We start from the raw sequence: 20,131 nt of genomic DNA, 5'->3' as shown, positions 1-20,131 counted from the left end.
TCTTTAAGGGCCGTTGTGGTATCGGCTTGAGGGGGGATATACACGGCTGTGACTATAACCAAAGACAATTATCTTGGGAGATAATATGTCGACATTTGATTGTGAGTTATTCTAGGTCGGGTGAACAAAAGGACTTGAGTTCCTGTATGTTATCACAATTGCACCATGAGTCGTTAATCATGAAACATACAACCCCGCCCTTCGTCTTCCCGGAGAGATATTTATAACTGTCTGCGCGATGAACTTAGAACCCAACTGGCTGGACGGACTCAGACAGTATATCCTGAGAAAGTCAAGGGCTATTTGATTGAGGCCTCCTCCGTAAAGATGATGTTATTTATCTTAGCACTGAGGAATAAGGAAAGAAACAATGCTCTTTATCCAAGCCTTGGGGGGTCAAACAAGATGTGTTTAAAGATAGTAATAGAGATAAACAAACACCAAAGCTGTTGTGCAAGGTTTTCAGTCACTGGATTTGTTGCGGTAAGATTATTTCCGACATTAATACAGTTTCAACAAGTGCAAAAAAACGAATTACACCAAGCTCCAAAAACTGGGCACTACCACAGCCGCAGAAGCATTTTGAGACAACTCACTAAATGCCTAGGTCAACCTCAGGGATCCCATTAAGCATTTTATTGGACAACATCTCCTCTGTCTTCTCGGTCCGGATGTTCTCCGGCAACTCGTACAGGAGGTCTTCTGTGTTCCTTCAACTTTCTGTTCCTCCACTACCACCAAGCCCTTCTTTGGCTCTGTCTCAATGTACTTCATCCTAGCCAGGAGGACAGGGGGAGAGAAAATTCAAAAATATATAGCTTCAAGATATAGAACTTCAAAATTGTGACCAGTAGAGAAAATAGAAAAACACAGAACTTCGAATATATGTAACCTTAAAATTGTGACAGGGAGAGAACATTATAAAAATGTATAGCTTCAATGTATTTAACTTCAAGATTGACAGGGAGAGAAAATGAGTCAGATCAGAGACATCGGTGAGATCTCAGTGGACAATAGTTGTGCTCTCTGAAGACAATGTTTAATTTGGCTCTTTCCCGATAATGTACATGTAGGCGTCCTTTAGCCAGCTGTAGCCCAAAGGTCGACAGATCATGGCGATATTGAGACGTTTCATCATACTGTCCAAAGGTAACGTATGAGGCTGGCTATACACTCGTATCCCCCATGGACCGTTTCATACATAAAACGTTCGCCCTTCAGGCTGCAAAGGCATCGATTTCCTCCTTAACTCGATTTAATTGCGAGAAGGCAGAAAAAAAACTTTATTTATGAAACACTACTTTCCACAACCATACCATGCTAATGCTACTCCCTAACATTGCATACAGGGATCACTGTAGACCATATAATTAGGAATTAGAATACTAGAATGGAAATGATGAACCTTCTTATGATGGTATAACAGACAGCCATTTTGGTCAGGGAGTTGGTCAACCATGGTTTGCCAGTGTTGTGATAAGATATTGTGTAAAATAATGAATTTGAAGAATTTATCTGCACTGTTTGTTAGTTAGCTAGCTAGCCAGTTTTAGAGGAATGATGCTATAAATGTTTCAAATGAACTGCCAATATGCCAACATTCCATTCAAACAGTGCAGTCAAACCACAGCCACACACTGGCTGAAATCAGTTGAAGATTGGATTTACACAAGTTGTAAATGTAACAAGTACTGCTATTGTATCATATAACAGCACTCCAATAGCACTTTCCAAGAAAATAACAATTTAGATATTTATGGTATGTTTACATATATTATAGAGGATATTTATACAGAAAATGGGTATGAAACCTATATAAACTGTATTTATAATTATATGACAATTTTAGGTTGACAATAATTCCATTACACAATTTCTGATATCACATGCCTTACTTTTATTTTCTGCATTAAGTAAAATCAGGATTATGCCTTTACTGCCATTCATTCCAATTAGACTGGTTTGGATTTCTTCCTGACCAATATGGCTGCCATTTTCATTGCATTCTGGAACATTGAGAGTTTATGACATAGTCCCTCTAGTAATTTATCCTAATATTGGGCGCATTTGAGTGGCTAAAGCAACCGACTAGACCAAAGTCGAGGAGTGAAGTCGGAGGAGGTAAATCTGCAATTGCCAAAAGTCGGACACAAATGCCTTTTTCCAACAGAAAAGCTCAGATCAACATGGCAGTGTTACAATTGTTTATAATAGGTTTTCTTTATAATGTCTAAAAATGTATTTATCCAACACCCATTCACAAACAGAAATTATATGTGTGTACATTATACAATCAATTAGTGAGAGAGAGCCTCAATCTCATTTATTTATTCACTGTAGGCTACACATGGTTCCCGTTTCAATCCAGGGACGGTGTTATGGACGGGCCAGGCTAACGTATCTCCTTGCCCGTCCAAATAAGATATTGAAATATTTATCATTTATTTGACCGAGACGCACATGGACAGAAAGAAGCATCAATCTCATTTAAACATCTGAGCGAGCGAAAACAGCGCCCCACTGTCTCATTATGTGTAGCCCATGCATCTGATGCTGTCTGGACCAAAAGAGTATGACATGTCATACTATTTCTGGCCAGACCGCACCCGATACATGGGCTACATATTGAGGGGTGCTGTTTCGCTCACTCGGATGCTTTCTCCAGTGACATTGTTTCAGCAGAGAGGAAGAGGCGAAGCGAGAGGGCTCACTCTCACCAAAATCTGTCCAGAATAAGACAATGCATTTTTATGGGCATAATATGCTAACATAAGCTTGTTGCATGCCTTTCGGCCTTTGGGACAAAAACTCTCATTGTTAGGGTGGAGACATGAGCATCTTGTCATTTTATACAGATCTCTGGTTTCACCCTTTTGCGAATTGAAGATGAAAGTTGGCGGGTGCACAGTCAGGATGCTGGATTGCCCTAAATTGAATTTATGTTTCGCCCAAATTATATAATTACTCATGTCTAAATAAAATAATTAAAAATACTTCACCAGGGAGCATGACTTAGCCACAGAAAATCATTAGCCTATGCCTATTTGGGAAGCCCGCAATTTGGGTTGTGCGCGTGGCATTAGGTCTAGCTGATTGAGTTGCGTCTGTCAGTGAAAAGCGTCTAAAATATGTGTGAAGATAATATGTGTCTTGAGTATAATATAAAGTTGCATCAAGAAGAAGAGGGGGATGTGCTGCGTTTTAAGAAGAAGAGAAGGGGGGGGAGAATAAGGTGCGTCTCTCTCCAGAGACATTACCCACTTGGAAATGTATGATTTCTGATTGCCTTAACTCACCACTTACACCACTAATAAAATTCGCTTCTCAGTGATTTTTCTTCACTTCACACAAGTCAACAAAGTCTTTTTTTTATCCATTGCGAATGGATGTATTTGAAAAATCTTTCCAACACTCCAGTTACGGTGACCACATTTAAAATACCCAAATGCGGGACAACAGGAGGATTTTGCAGGACATTGTAGACTACATGACGATTTTTTGGGGGGCATCACTATAGCCTTCATGTATTTTGTTTCAATCCATGCACATTCTTTCGGTTGAGTTTTGGTCTAATATTTGTTTCTGTTATGCAGAATACTAATTAATCATTGTGATCTTCCAAGACATTGATTCAGCTTTGATCTAAATTTGACTAAACAAGCATCATTGTGAGAAGTGGCGGAGCAACGCCCTAGTGCGCTCCTACACAGAACGAAGCGCACCTATAGGCTCGTCTTTTGCCTTGCGCAAAATTTGTTGATTCAGAAACGAGAGACCACATGTGGCTGTTTTATGAAAATCAGGGAATATTTTGCCAAGGAAACATTTCTGGTTGGTCTCAAGGAATGTAAAACAGTTAGGGAGACTTTTAAAATGGGATTGAGTGAAGTAGCAGCAAATATGTTGAATGAGCAACTAATGAGCACGGCGAGCCTCACAAGTTTGAAGAAATTACCTTATATTTCAGTCTAATATGGCTATTTAGGCCTACTGACTTTTGTAGCTCTGTCTGAAGCACATTTGTTGGCAGTTGTTAGAACTAACGCTTCGAACACACCGACAGTGTTATTGCATTTTGGTACACCAGAATTACATTAATTTCCAATGAAACGCTGCGTTTGCCTTGCAGCATTGTGTTACAGTGCGTTCGGTGTGGTGCATAGGTTGGATTTATCAAACGTATGCGTCGAACTGTATGCGTAGACGGCTTTACAGAAATGGTAGCAGAAGGTTTTGTGTATGCAACTTTTGTACACTACATATCAAGATGATGCTGCATACTATTTTGCACAAAAACACGAAGCGTAACTGTCCTCTCCGAGTTCTGGATATTGGCCTACTATCTCCTTGTCAACAACGATTGGACAAGTGTTTAACATAACCAGTACCACATCCTTATCATATAGGGACCTACTGTATATATTTTCATAAGCGCAATGGGACTGCAAGAGACAAGTTGGAATGTCTGACTGAAATATGGGACAAATCATGCTTTTTTTCTAAATTACTGGTTTGAATTTGTTGATAAAATATGGGACATGATTGTTTAGTTTTGGGATGCAGGTCAAAGGGTCAAAATGCGGACTGTCCCGCACAATCCGGGACATGTGGTCACCCTAACTCCGGCCTCTATAATCACCAATCCTCGGTGTGAAAGAGCAAAATATCATGATATGATGATCCCATATATCCAGTAGAAACGTCATAAAAACAGCTATTTGTCCCGACCTCCCGAAACTCTGAGGGCCCAGAATCAGCTAGTTTATACAATGTTGCAAGATCGCTAGCAACAGTTTTGGGCTGGACCCATGATTTGATACAATGTTACACTTCACTAGCAATAGCTCAAGTCAAGACAGATAGAAAGGGAGGTGGAGTAGAGAGATGAATGTGATTGAATTAAGAAATGTATATCAGGATATGTTCTACTGTTTTTATTTGTCAGCTTTAGGCATTTGTATTTTACTTAGTTGATGATGGAAGTTATAGGCCTACTGCTGCATTGGTCTATAGGCTATCTCTGAGTCCTATGCTCTCATTTCTTCAGCCACCAATGGATCACAGTGTGTATCAATGTGTCTGTCCATATGGCTTGTGCTCTCGCCATTGTTACATTTTTACTTTTAGATCATAATTTTACTTCCGGTTTTTATGATTAACCACGTGACAATGATTTTGAGAAACTAAAACATTATTTTTTAAATTAAACTGTTCACACTCAGATCGGTAGAAATAGTAGAATACATTGTAAGCTTCCCCAAATTTGAAACTCACGAGCTTGCTATTACACACGTCAAAAAAATTCTGAACGTGCAAGCGTAGGAAGTCCCGTGAAAAAACGTGCCTGCCTAAGGAAATCAAAACGTTCGTCCGTGTCTTTCTTTTTCCCAACACAGTTAAGCCAACCTTTTAATAATAGGGCTAGGCCCCTTTTTTTCTCCACTTCCTGCCTGAATGACGTGCCCAAAGTAAATTGCCTGTTGCTCAGGCCCTGAAGCCAGGATATACATATAATTGGTACCATTGGAAATAAAACACTTTGAAGTTTGTAGACATGTTAAAATAATGTAGGAGAATATAACACAATAGATATGGTAGGAGGAAATCCAAAGAAAAACCAACCGGAAATCTTTTTTTTTTGAGAGACCATCCTCTTAGAAATGCAAGAGAAAGGTCATATTGAAAATTAGCTCGTTGGATGCAATTCCTATGCTTCCACAGGGTGTCAGCAGTCTATTTTCAAGGTTTCAGGCTTGTAACTTCAAAAACTAATAAGAAATAACAGTTTTAGTAGAAGGACACAGTCTTGGAAATTCGTGTTTGTGCGCGCCATGAAGACATTACGCACCTGCTAAAATCGGTTTCCTATTGAACATACTTCTTTCCATGAGAAATATTATAATTTGATTACATTTTAGGGTATCTGAGGAGTAAATAGAAAAGTATTTTGACTTGTTGAAACAAAGTTTAGGGGTAGATTTTCGGATTCCTTTCTCTGCAAGTTGAACGAGTGGATTACTCAAATCGCCAACTAAACAGACTTTTTGGGATATAAAGAAGGATTTTTATCTAACAGAACGACACTACATGTTATATCTGGGACCCTTTGGATGACAAATCAGAGGAAGATTTTCAAAAAGTAAGTGAATATTTAATCATTATATGTGAATGTATGAAACCTGTGCCGGTGGAAAAATATTTTGATGATTGTCCTCAATCGCATGGCATGTTTTCGCTGTAATAGCTACCGTAAATCGGACATATTAACAAGAATTGAAGCTTTCAGTCGATATAAGACACTTATGTGTACCTAAATGTTTAAAATCCATAATATTTATGATTATTTATTTGAATTGCGCGCCCTCCAGTTTCACCGGATGTTGTCCCACTAGCGGGATACCGATTCTTAAGCCAAAACCACGCCCCGTTATTCAGAGGGGCGTTCTACTACGCTCTCATTGGCTAGCTAGCATTGTCTCACTCACAGGCGATCAGCGCAGAGACAGTGGATTTCCAAGGTAAGGATGGAAAGTGTAATTTAACAATTAGCTGCCTACCGTAATGCAGGCATATTTTATTATCATGTTTGGTAACATTTGCCCATGTATTTATTTTCAGAGTTTCAAAGAGTTGTAAAAATGTCTCAAAACTCTGCTGAATTCCATCAATTGAAGGTCAGCTAAATTTACCTAGGCTACTTAACATTTACATTTAAGTCATTTAGAAGACGCTCTTATCCAGAGCGACTTACAAAATGGTGCATTCACCTTATGATATCCAGTGGAACAACCACTTTACAATAGTGCATCTAAATATTTTAAGGGGGGGGGGGGGGGTTAGAAGGATTACTTTATCCTATCCTAGGTATTCCTTAAAGAGGTGGGGTTTCAGGTGTCTCCGGAAGGTGGTGATTGACTCCGCTGTCCTGGCGTCGTGAGGGAGCTTGTTCCACCATTGGGGTGCCAGAGCAGCGAACAGTTTTGACTGGGCTGAGCGGGAACTGTGCTTCCTCAGAGGTAGGGGGGCCAGCAGGCCAGTGGTGGATGAACGCAGTGCCCTTGTTTGGGTGTAGGGCCTGATCAGAGCCTGAAGGTATGGAGGTGCCGTTCCCTTCACAGCTCCGTAGGCAATCACCATGGTCTTGTAGCGGATGCGAGCTTCAACTGGAAGCCAGTGGAGAGAGCGGAGGAGCGGGGTGACGTGAGAGAACTTGGGAAGGTTGAACACCAGACGGGCTGCGGCGTTCTGGATGAGTTGTAGGGGTTTAATGGCACAGGCAGGGAGCCCAGCCAACAGCGAGTTGCAGTAATCCAGACGGGAGATGACAAGTGCCTGGATTAGGACCTGCGCCGCTTCCTGTGTGAGGCAGGGTCGTACTCTGCGAATGTTGTGGAGCATGAACCTACAGGATCGGGTCACCGCCTTGATGTTAGTGGAGAACGACAGGGTGTTGTCCAGGATCACGCCAAGGTTCTTAGCACTCTGGGAGGAGGACACAAGGGAGTTGTCAACCGTGATGGCGAGATCATGGAACGGGCAGTCCTTCCCCGGGAGGAAGAGCAGCTCCGTCTTGCCGAGGTTCAGCTTGAGCTGGTGATCCGTCATCCACACTGATATGTCTGACAGACATGCAGAGATGCGATTCGCCGCCTGGTTATCAGAAGGGGGAAAGGAGAAGATTAATTGTGTGTCGTCTGCATAGCAATGATAGGAGAGACCATGTGAGGATATGACACATGCCAAGTGACTTGGTGTATAGCGAGAATAGGAGAGGGCCTAGAACAGAGCCCTGGGGGACACCAGTGGTGAGAGCGCATGGTGCGGAGACAGATTCTCGCCACGCCACCTGGTAGGAGCGACCTGTCAGGTAGGACGCAATCCAAGCGTGGGCCGCGCCGGAGATGCCCAACTCGGAGAGGGTGACTCGGAGGTTAACGTTACTAGCTCGGTATTTGAAGTTGTTATATTATCATTAGTAGTCTATTATCAGGTTAAAGCATATGCTTATTATTCATAATATCTCAAGTATTTATTAGCTAATCATTCAGTCGAATACGCTATGCTTCAGCCATTGAATCTGTCTTTGAGCATTAAGGGACATTAATGGCTAGCTCTGTCCACGAGATTATGTTATTATATTTTTCAATCTTGAAATACAAGGGCAAATGTTATTAATCAGTGACTGAAGTTTCGCGGTACGTGATATTCACTTCCGGACTTAGAGACTTGGAGAGCACTCAAAGCTTTGTAGAACGGGGGCGTGGTTTTGGCTTAACTGCGTTGGGAAAAAGAAAGACCCGGTCTGTCCAACTGATTCGTTCTGGCCCCGGCCTGTTTCAGTCACGTCTTTGATCACGTTCGCGTTGGTCAAACAATAACACCCTAATGATTGGTTGACAATAGAGAGCCTCCCACAATGCAGGTGATGCCAGCAGGATGAAGTTCTTTTTTAGGATTTGGTTGGATAATCACATCCAACTTTTAGGTGCATATACCGCCACCTACTGTACTGGTGTGTGGGGCCATTAAAGACCTACATGAAATTATTGATAAGGTAATATAAATTGGGAAAAAGTAAAAATGCCCTGCCAACTACTAAACCTCTATAAAAAACACACACCACCCCATTCCACTATTTAACCCTACTCCAGACCAACGGTCTGAGTACAGAACTACTAAACCTCTATAAAAAACACACACCACCCCATTCCACTATTTAACCCTACTCCAGACCAACGGTCTGAGGACAGAACTACTAAACCTCTATAAAAAACACACACCACCCCATTCCACTATTTAACCCTACTCCAGACCAACGGTCTGAGGATAGAACACAACGACTCAACACCCGCAGGATGAAGTTGGTGAAGAGCAACTACAAAAACTTGCAGTCGACTAGTCAAAACTTCATGACCTTTGATCATATAACTTTTTTGTAAATTCATGCAGTCGACATGTTGGGCAATTTTTTACCCCAGAATGCAACACACTTTGAAAAGCGGTGACCAATCGTCACCGCCTTGACAAAAGTAAAGGACTCAAACGCGCCTATTATCTCTATGGTTCAGACCAACAGCTATATATAGAAATGGACAAAGCCATCGACCAAGTGACACAATTAATTCCTATTCCTATTGAAGGCTCAATAGCACATTGAAGTCGCACGGAGACATAACATGTGCAGTTTTAGCTACTCCAGGAATAGACGTTGCAGTCTAGCTCAGTGCTGCCCCCTCTCATTGAGTAAAGGAGTCCGCATGTCTCCTAGCCAAAACTGTTTTTTTTATTTTTTATTTAGTAACAAATATCAACAAACATAAGAGGAATAGTCACATGCAAACAAGCATACATACAAACTATTTACATTGCCAGGAATCCTAAACAAACAAATCATATTCATTAATAATACAAGTTTTAATTGCCTTTTTGTTTTTCATTTTAGTTAAAGTAGTGCCATATTGTTTAAATTGTTTAAATTCATTTATAAAGTGAAAAAAGTTAGGTTTTGAATTAGACCATTTGCATTTGTGAATATGAAATGTACCTAGTATTATTAGCAGTTGAATTAAATATACTACATCTTAATCTATGTTTGAAATAAATCATTATATCAAAACCATTAAATAGTACAACCAGTACTATTTTTTTTGTAACAAAATTTTGTTTGTCAATCCAAAACATTCTGCTATAAATACAGGTAAAAAACAAATGCGAAATGGTCTCCTTCTCCATTCCACAGAAATCAGTTATATTCAATATTCAGCTCGATTCTTTCCAAAACATGTTTCACAGGTTAAATTCCTGTCACGTCCTGGCCAGTACAAGGGTTAATTGTCATTTTAGTTTGGTCAGGACGTGGCAGAGGGTATTTGTTTTATGTGGTTCAGGGTGGTGTATTAGTTAGGAGGGCGTTTGATTTATTATTTCCGGGTTTTGAGTTATGGTCTATGTTGATGTATTTCTATGTGTAGTCTGGTTGATCTGTTTCTATGTTGAGTTAATTGGGGTGGACTTCCAATTGAAGGCAGCTGTGTAGTGTTGCCTTTGATTGGAAGTCCTATATTAGTTGGGTGTGTTTGTCTGTTTAATTGTGGGAGATTGTTCCGTGTTTAGTGTGTGTAAACCTAACAGGACTGTCAGTGTATCGTGCGTTCGTTTTTTTGTTATTTTGTATGTTCGTTTTGGAATTTATTAAAAGTTCAAAATGAACCATCTCAACTCTGCTGCATATTGGTCCTCATTTTCCGATTTCGCTATATCGTTGTCGTGTCTTTGGGGTACCATTAAACTGAAGACATGTTTATCAATTAACTCCCTGTAATTATTATCACGCGATTAAACTGATTAATCGTTTAATTGTAATTAACTAGGAGATCGGGGCACCAAGGAAAATATTCAGATTACAAAGCTGTAATTTTCCTAATATAACTTTCCTATATTATAACATTATATATTATATTATATTATATTATATTATAGTATAGGCCGATTATCTTCTGGTTTAAATGGTGTATTTTACCTCGCGTCCAGTCTCATTCCAAACGTCGTAAATTGTTGTATCTGCACGAACCCAGTCTTTACTAAGAGTCATCCATACATCAATTGTCTTAAAATCATTTATTTACTAAACTAATTCATTCACAGAAAGTATACAAACAGTAATTATCATCACAAAGAATTGGTAGAGTAATGTGCCCTAGTGGTCTAAACAGGCATGGCTGGTCTGTTAGACAATGGGTCATAAACGGTCAGCTGAGGAGGTACACAGAGTTCATTAATATTAACAATTGACAATTGAACGCTCACTCATTCGGGAACAATTGCAATCAATATATATTTACGCTCAGTGTGTCGTCGGGATCCTTGTTGGAGCGTCGTTCTATTGGAGAGTTTTGTCCGCGTTCTCTCTCTCTCTCTCTCTCTCTCTCTCTCGGTTAGAATGGATCTTTCAAAGCGACATTCATTAATGTCGTCATAGAATGGATGTTTCGTTGGTCTTCGCGTTCAATGATATAATTTACTTAGCTACAGACTAATAATTAATATCAAAGACTTGTACTTATTCTGTCAGTATCAATAGTCTAAAAGTTAACTACGTGGTATAGTTCACTTTCAGTAGAGTACTTGGATGGTCAAACCTATTGGCCAACTCGCAATGGAGTGGAGGCCGGGGTCTTGAAGAAAGTAGATCAGGCTATGGTTTTATAGTGAACATGTCACATGACACCTGGTCCTCTCTGTGTCCCTGGGGGCGTGCCGATGACTGAGTTAAGCTTAGTACAGAAATATAATTCTATCACATTAACATCAGTACATAGCATCTCAATGTATTACAAATAGCTTTATCCTTATTAATACATTCTATACAACCATGTGGATGCAAGTCTCAAGGCTGAAGCTATTATATAAACCGTTTTATGGTAATATGGCTATATTGTCTCTTCTGAGTATCACAAAATTGTACCAAGCAGACCAGTTCGTAGCTGGATTCTTCACCAATCTTTCATACCTTCTCCAGAACACAAATGTCGCTTGGCTCCCCAATTCTGTGAGTTGGAAGAATTTCCTGTCTCTCTATGGGCCATGTGGCCAGAGACTCTTCTCTGGAATTTTACCACTCCTTCACACAGGGACTGGGTGGGGGAAGGTAGGTTGGGGGATGGTGCAAGGGGGGGGAGGGGGTCAACTGTCCTCCCTATACTCAAAGAGGCCAACGTCATGACATTGTCCTCCGACGAAGAAATCCCTGACAATTCCATGTAACATTTTAAATGAAACTTCCTTTACCATGTTACTGATACAATATTTATTAGCAATTTTCCATGCTTTCCCCCATTGTATATCACCATAGATATTAGACCAAACGAATCTTGCTGAGGGAATTGTAGTATCACAAACAATATTCCTAATCTGTTTATTACTACATTTATCTTTGATGTTAATATTTCCAATTAATATATTTTCATGTAAATCTATATTACTTAAATCAACCACAGAGGAATTTAAAATAGATTACAACCCCCCTTGGAGTCGCATTAAAAACAATTGCATATTCTTTCGGGTTATTGGAATTCTAAACTTATCAAGAAATTCCCCATATGAGAGTAGATATCCATCCTCATTCAGTAACTGACCAACCAAAATAATTTTATTCTCAAACAAGTTACAACATTTTTTTAATGATTTTTAAATCATATATCTTTGTTGTTCCATAGAAAGTATCTGTGAGGGGGAAAATTGTGTTTATACGCTAACATCCAAGCTAAAATTGCCTGCTTATGGAATTTGGCCAATTTTACTGGGATTTTATCAACATCAAAATTACATCGAAGCAAAAGATTCTAGACCACCAACAGAGTCAAATAAATACTTAGGGAACACATTCCAAATGCTTTTCTGGTTCTTAGTATACGACAGAATCCAATTTATTTTAAAAGTATTATTTAGAGTATTGAGATCTAAAACCTCAAGACCTCCTTGTTCTTGGGTATTAGTGAGAATATATTTCCGTAGATATTGAGGCTTGTTCCTCCAACTAAAATTATAAAGAATCTTATCTCCGTCCTTTACAATTTTAGGGGATAATTCAAGTGATAACAAGACATAAACCAATCTGGATAACCCTTCAGCTTTGGACAATAAAACCCGACCGTATAATGAAATATCTCTCAGCAACGAGAGGCTCAATTTCTTTGTTTTCTCAATAATGGGGTTAAAGTTTAATTCAGTCCTTTGTTTTTATCCTTGCATATAAAAATTCCAAGATAAGTAACTTTATCTTTAATTGGGATACCATATACTTCCTGTAAAACACAATCCTTGAGTGGAAATAAGACAGACTTATTGATATTAATTTTCAAACCCTAAACTAAGGAAAAGTCTTCAATACAGGAAACTGCTTTAGAAACCTCATTCCTGTCTCTCAAAAATATGGTGGTTGTCACGTCCTGACCAGCAGAGGGAGTAATTGTATTAGTTTTGGTCAGGACGTGGCAGAGGGTTTGTGTTTTGTATGTATTTCTACGTTCTGTCTAGTTTAGTTTTTCTATGTTTAGGATTGGGTGTTGGACTCTCAATTGGAGGCAGGTGTTTCTAGTTGCCTCTGATTGAGAGTCCTATATATAGGTGTGTTTGGTTTGGTTTGGTATTTTGTGGGTAGTTGTCTTTAGCACTGCTGTTATGTGTATAGCCTGTTAAACTGTCGGTCTGTCGGTTATGTGTATAGCCTGCAGTTATGTGTATAGCCTGTTAAACGTCGGTCTGTCGTTCTTCGTTTTGGTGTTCACTTTATTTAAAATAAATATTCAAGATGAGCATCCACATTCCTGCTGCGTTTTGGTCCTCTCTACCCGAAGACAGCCGTTACAGTGGTATCATCAGTCAGTTGACATAGTTTAAATTCATTGCCAAGTGCTGAAACGCCTTAAATTCCATTTATTGATATGAAGAGCCATAATTTCAATAACCAATAAAAATTGACTAATTGGGCAGCCCTGCTTCATGCCAGGGCCAATATCAAATCTTTGGGATGTCCCGTGAGCTAATTTTACAGAGCTAGTACAACCACTATATAACGTTTGGACTGCTTTAAAAACAAATCACCAAACACAAAAAAATTTATTGCTTTGAACATAAACTCATGTTCTACAGTGTCAAAAGCTTTATAAAAATCAACAAACATAAGACAACTATCATCAAGGATGAAGTCATTATAGTCAATCACATCTAAGATCAACCTGATGTTATTACTAATGTATCGACCATGCATAAAACCAAATTGTTCTTCATCAATAATACGATGCAAGCCTTGTTTCAACCTCTTATCAAATACAAGGGCAAATAATTTACCATCATTATTCAACAGGCTAATGGGTCTCCAGTTGTCTATATAAAGACTAGCCTTATTAGGTTTGGGAATCAAAGTAATTACACCTTGCTTTAAGGAAGCCGGTATTTCCCCTTTTTCTATTGATTCTTGGAACATAGCAAGAATGAAAGGAATCAATTTATCATTGAATGCTTTATAAAACTCACTTATTAAACCATAATTTCCAGGGTACTGTTGGTTCCATTTTTTCTGTGCTCCGTTTTATATACTTAACAAATAAGGAACACTCAAAATGTGCACTTATAAATCATAACAATTTGAATCAAAATACAGCTGTAGACAGAAGTCAAAGATCAAGCATCACATATACAACTGATGTCTCTCATGAGTTCTGCAAAATAGGAAAAGTCCAAGTTGCTTTTATCATGCTTGTAGTCAACCCCCTGTGATGTCACTGCATACGTCATTACCTGCTACTCCTCAGACCAAGCCCATGCATACACAGCCATACAAACTTGCAAGAGATACAATAGTTCCAGTGTTTTCCAAGGCCTCAGCAGTAAATGTCCACTCCCTCAAGTTGATTTATAGAGGTATGTCTGACTAGCCTCTTATCTCTTCTACTCCCCTGCAGGGCTCTATGTTTATTTGAATTGCTTTCTCACAGACCCCATGCAATAATTCACACATTTCTCAGATCATTTCTTTATAACAGGCAGAGACTTTGGAACAATTTTAAAACCTTATAATGAATATATATTGTTAATCTGTAGTCTAGGATCCTATAGCCCCTCCCCTTCTATTAATATAACAAAAGCATAATCAAGTATTAGCAATGTTTGCTACATTGTCTAAGAAAAGATCCATATTGGAAGTTGACAGGGCTGATGTATACAGATTCTGATAAAACTGGGCAACTTGCTGAGAGATTTGTTTGGATTTTCATTGGGAGTATTATTAATCATTAATTTACATATGGAAGTCCTTTCACCTGCCCTTTTTTCTAAATTAAAGAAATATTTTGTATTTTTATCTCCCTCTTCCATCCATTTTCGTCTTGATCTTACAAATGCTCCCCGGGCCTTTTCCTCGTAGATACAGTCTAACTGCATTTGCAATGATGATAGCTCCAGTAATTCCTGATTAGTTAGTTTACTTTTTTTAGTATAATCCATTGGACCGGTTCATATTGAGGTCATATTCTTTCTCTCTCTTGGCACGAGCAATTTCTTTCCCCATTGAAATAGCTAAAAGCCTTAATCAAATTTCATTAGCTCCCAGTAACTTCCAAACGTATTCATAACACAGGCACAATTCCAGTATTTATCAATAATTCCTGCTACTTCCTTCTTAAATACTTAATTCTCTAGTAAAGTCTTATTCATTTTCCAGTAACTGTCACGTCTATCGTAAGGATGGGACCAAAACGCAGCGGGAATGTGTATACTCATCTTCTTTATTTAGAAGAAAACCAAAATAAACACTTAATCAAATACAACGAAAAACAGTCCTGTGAGGCACACAGCTACACACAGAACAACTACCCACAAATCCCAATGAAAAAACACCCCTATTAAATAGGACCTTCAATTAGAGGCAATGAGAAACAGCTGCCTCCAATTGAAGGTCAACCCAATAAACTAAGCATAGAAATAGAATAACTAGACACAGACATAGAAATAGACTAACATAGAACATTACCCCCCCAAAAACGAAACACACTAAACAAACACCCCCTGCCACGCCCTGACCAAACTACAATAACAAACAACCCCTTTTACTGGTCAGGACGTGACAGTAACCTTTACTAACTTTTTTGTTGACAAACCCTGCATATTTATCTTTATTGAGATCCCTTTGTGGTCTGTTAAAATTGATGGTTCAATCGAGACTATCAACCTTGTCAGCCATATCTTCAGATATCAGCCAGAAATCAATACGGGATTGTATAGATAAATCTTTAGTACTCCATGTGAACATAATCTTATCTGGGTTCTTATGTCTCCAAATATCTAGAACACCTAACCTTAGACATATATTCCTTATCTCACAAACAGAATTGCTATCCTTAGAAGGCCATCTATCTAGCATATTATGTAATACTGTATTAAAATCTCCACCCCATATTACTTTGGCCAATGGAAATTTAGACATAATTTTACTTGTTTTCCTCTCAATGTCTCTAAATAAAATACAGTTACTTGACTTGTTATTGGAAGCATAAGTATTTACAACAATTAATTGAATGTGGTTGACATCTACCAATAGTATAATCCATCTCCCTGTATTATCTGCTTCATAACTCAATATATGACCCTTAAAGTTGCCTTTTAAAATAGCGACACCTGCTGACCGATTAGTACCAAATGAAAACCAAATATCATTCCTCCATTGACACTTCCAAAACGCAGTATCTGTGGAACAGGCATGAGTTTCTTGAATGAAATAAAAGTCGTCACTCTTACCCTTACAATACAAAAATAAAGATTTCCTTTTCAAAATATTACGGATTCCCCTGGCATTAATAGAAAAAATAGAAATGGATATTTACTATCACAGTGACTATATGAAGAATATTAAACTTGTATATGTTCACATGAAGCAGGTTCTCACAAAAAGGAAAGTTCTTTCTAGTTGCAAATAAAAACAGTCCTGTGCACCACGCAAGTGGTTGACCTAAATTATATATATTTCTACAATTGCAAATAACATTGTGCCATAGATTGGTAAAACAAAAATAGTCCTCAAGCTAAGAGGCCCGAGTTCCCGATTTACAATTCCGAGTTGGATGAAAGTTCACAACATATTTTCCCAGTCGTAGCTCATTTTTCCCCGAGTTCCCAGTTGTCTGGAACCCACTGAAGTCAGATTTTGTAGTTTCGAGTTAACAGTTGTTTTGAGTGCGGTACGAATCATGTTTCATTGACAGCATGGCCAATGTTGAATGTTTATAATTTGAAACTAGGAAAAGAGACCCTTAATCTTAGACTTGGAATTGCAGGCTAATGATTGCTTTTGCAATGCTTGCAGTTAGCCACTGATTCCTTCCAAACCACTCATTGCTGAATTTGCGATTTCCAACTTGTTGTGTAATGTTTATGTCCAATGGCCGATGAGCACTGATACATTTTATCTATAATTTCTCTTCGTTATTAATCTTCATATGACAATGATTAAAAAGGATATGCCAGTAGATTGGCGAATTGATTCATGATGATGACTGCTAGATTTTGAGTCCAATCAAAGCTACTGTAGATATAACATGATTTGATGTCATTTTATCTCTGGCCAATGACCTTGAGCCTTCTTGGATGGGCAATTCTAATGTAACTCTATGGCAGCACCCAAAGGGCTTGAATTTTCTAGCTCTACCTTTAGGCTGCATTCCAAACACTTAACAGACACACCCTCACCCCTCAAAAAAATGTGGACACTTCCGATGACGTATCATGACGTCTGACAAGTATACACTTGCAGAGCAAGGGCCGAGGGAGGAAGGAATTATTTTTAAATGGACGGCTCTTGCTCAGAAATTCGTCACTCGTTCATCCCATGATGATTGTGTTTTTACATGCGCTACAGTCAGTTATGATTGCATGTCTACTTACATTGAATATATAATTATTAATAGACGCCGACTGTACGATAGCTAGCAAATTAATTAGATAAATAACGTTAGCCTGCCTAGCTGGAACTTCTGAAGAAGGAAAATGTTTTATTTCTACAATTTCCAAAAACTAACCAAACAAAAACATTACTTTTACGAGACGTGTTTGTGCCGTCACGTGCATTAGTAGCACAATTTTTTACTTATTTACATCAATTTTTACTTACACTTGTATGTTGACTTCTCCATATTTACATTGAGGTTTTTCTTAGCGGATGTACAATCATCGCGAATTGAATTATGGGGCGTTTCAGGCCCCGAAGCCCCGACGTGAACACAATTGTGCACTCGCAACTCAATCAAAAACGAGGGCTGAGGGGCTTATGTTGCGAACTTCCCTTGTTTGGCTAATCGTTTAGACCGATGTCCAAGATGTTGACGGGGATTCCCCCAAGGGCATAAGGCGAGGATAAGTGGAGGAGTGTGTGTATTTTATGAGTTTGAAACTCAGCCGTAGACTTGGCGGTGACGTAGTGTCCCCATGAGTGACAGAACACTGAGCCAATCACGGTGCAACGCTCTGTATTTTCTGTTGGCTTGCCACACCACCACAGAAAGCACTGAGCTAGGCTGAAACACCTGCATTTTGGAGCTGCCTTACTCAAGAAAACAAAAAAGAGACCATGGTTGTATTAACTCAATTCTATAATTTTTTTTACATTGTTTGCAAACTGATACGTGACACGTATTAATGCCAAAATAACATGCAAAACAGGCAAGGCCAAAATGTTTTCTTTTTTTTGCTAAAAATGTGGGGCTCAAAGCCCCACCTGCCACTGCCTGTGTCGCCACTGCCTGAAAGTTTTTACTATGCTCACAGACTCATGGCTGAAAAGCCATTCAAGTTCCCTATGGGGGGTTATTCATGCCAGAATTAAGCCTCGTGAAGCTACCGATACCTCTCACCAAGTCACCTAATGTCTTCCTAGTGTCATAAAATAACGGCATGAATTAACATAGACTGTCAATGGAGACAAGTTTGTTTCTAAGACGTCAAACTGCCGACACGTTCACGTCATGTAGACGTAGTGTTCACGTCGCGTAATGTGTCACTTTGCGTGTAAGTTTATTATGAATGATCTTACCATGAACTCCTTAAAACGTCTACATGTGTTACGCATTACGTGTTAGTTTAAGTGTCTGTTAAGTTCATCAATTTCATTTGTCAATTTAGCTAAAATAGGCCTATCACCTCAATGCAAAAATTATTAGGCTAGTTGATATCGCAGCCACCATTAGATGTGTGTAGATATGCGTATTTCTCACATCAATACAAACACAAGGGCTTCTTGGTAGCCTAGTGGTTAGAGTGTTGGGCCAGTAACCAAAAGGTTGCTAGATTGAATCCCAAAGCTGACAAACTTTTTTTGGCGTTTAGCCTGAGCAAGGCAGTTAATCCACTGTTCCCGGGTGACAAATATGTGTATTTTGATTAAGGCAGCCTCTGATTCAGAGGGGTTGGGTTAAATGCAGAAGACACACTTCAGTTGAATGCATTGTTGTACAACTGACTAGGTATCCCCCTTTACTTTTCTTTGTTGGAGGTAGCCTAGGGCTGCGGTCTAAACGCTTAAAAAACACACCCTCATCCACTTACCCTCGCCTTATGCCCTTCAGGGAATTCCCGTCGCCATCTTGGAGGGTGGTCCAAATGATTAGCCAAGCAAGGGAAGTTTGCAACGTAAGCCCCTCAGCCCTCATTTTCAGTTGGCTTTGCGAGTGTACAATTATGTTCACACCGGAGCCTGAAACTCCCCATAATTCAATTTGCGACGATTGTACATCCACTAAGAAAAGTCAGCGAAAACATCAATTTTTATTTAACCTTAGTTTAAGTCAGTCAGTTAAGAACAAATTATTATTTAAAATGACAGCCTAGGAACAGTGGGTTAACTGCCTTGTTATATGTTTTTTTTTAATCTCAAATATTGCTAGATTGGTTTTCACAGCTGTTTCATAAGGTGTTCGTTATTATAAATTGTAACGTATTCCTTGATGATATTTGTTAGTTCAACGGTATTAATTGTGAGACATATAACCCTTGTGGTTGAATATATGTTAATTGTATGAGACATACAATTAATATATATTCAACCACAAGGGTGCACTAATGAGCTATGATTTTTTTAAAATCATAATTGGGGACTCAAATTATTTCAGTGTAGATAAGGGAATGCCTGTTTAAAATGAAAACATGCCAGCCAGACAAGCCCGTGTATGAATAAAATGTATTTGCATATGAATGGAGTGGAAATTAGCTCACTATGTGATCTGTAAGGTAAGTAACATTAATGTGTGTGTGGGGGCATTGAAATTATATTATGTTTACCCTGATGCCTGTTTATTCATATAAAGCAGAGGATGGTATTTTATCTGTTAAGTTGTTTGGTCGATGCATAGACTCATACCGATTCTAACTTTTTGGTATTTTGCATTAGGCATAGATTGCAGAGAATTCGTTAAACCAACGCCATTTTCCTGTAATGTTTAGGCTGCGCAAGACCTTCGATAGGCTAGTTAGACTGCGGAAATAATCGTGGAGTGTATCATTGTTACAGCCTAGATCGCTTTATAAAATCTGGACCGTTGATTTTACTATGGCTAAGCAACATGCTTTTTTGCACGTCTCTCTAACA

General features: G+C 38.9%; 1 protein-coding gene across 3 annotated transcripts in view; it reads left to right on the top strand.

Annotated features, from left to right (window-relative positions):
- Window positions 1-20,131, top strand: part of LOC106562719 (ubiquitin carboxyl-terminal hydrolase 20) — a 78,661-nt gene that overhangs the window by 266 nt on the left and 58,264 nt on the right. The gene's annotated exons all lie outside the window — the stretch shown is intronic.

This window comes from Salmo salar, chromosome 11, assembly GCF_965601325.2.
Source record: "Salmo salar chromosome 11, fSalSal1, whole genome shotgun sequence".
NCBI lineage: Eukaryota > Metazoa > Chordata > Actinopteri > Salmoniformes > Salmonidae > Salmo > Salmo salar.
The sequence above is the reverse complement of the archived record's forward strand: the minus strand, read 5'-3'. Positions and strand labels throughout refer to the sequence as shown.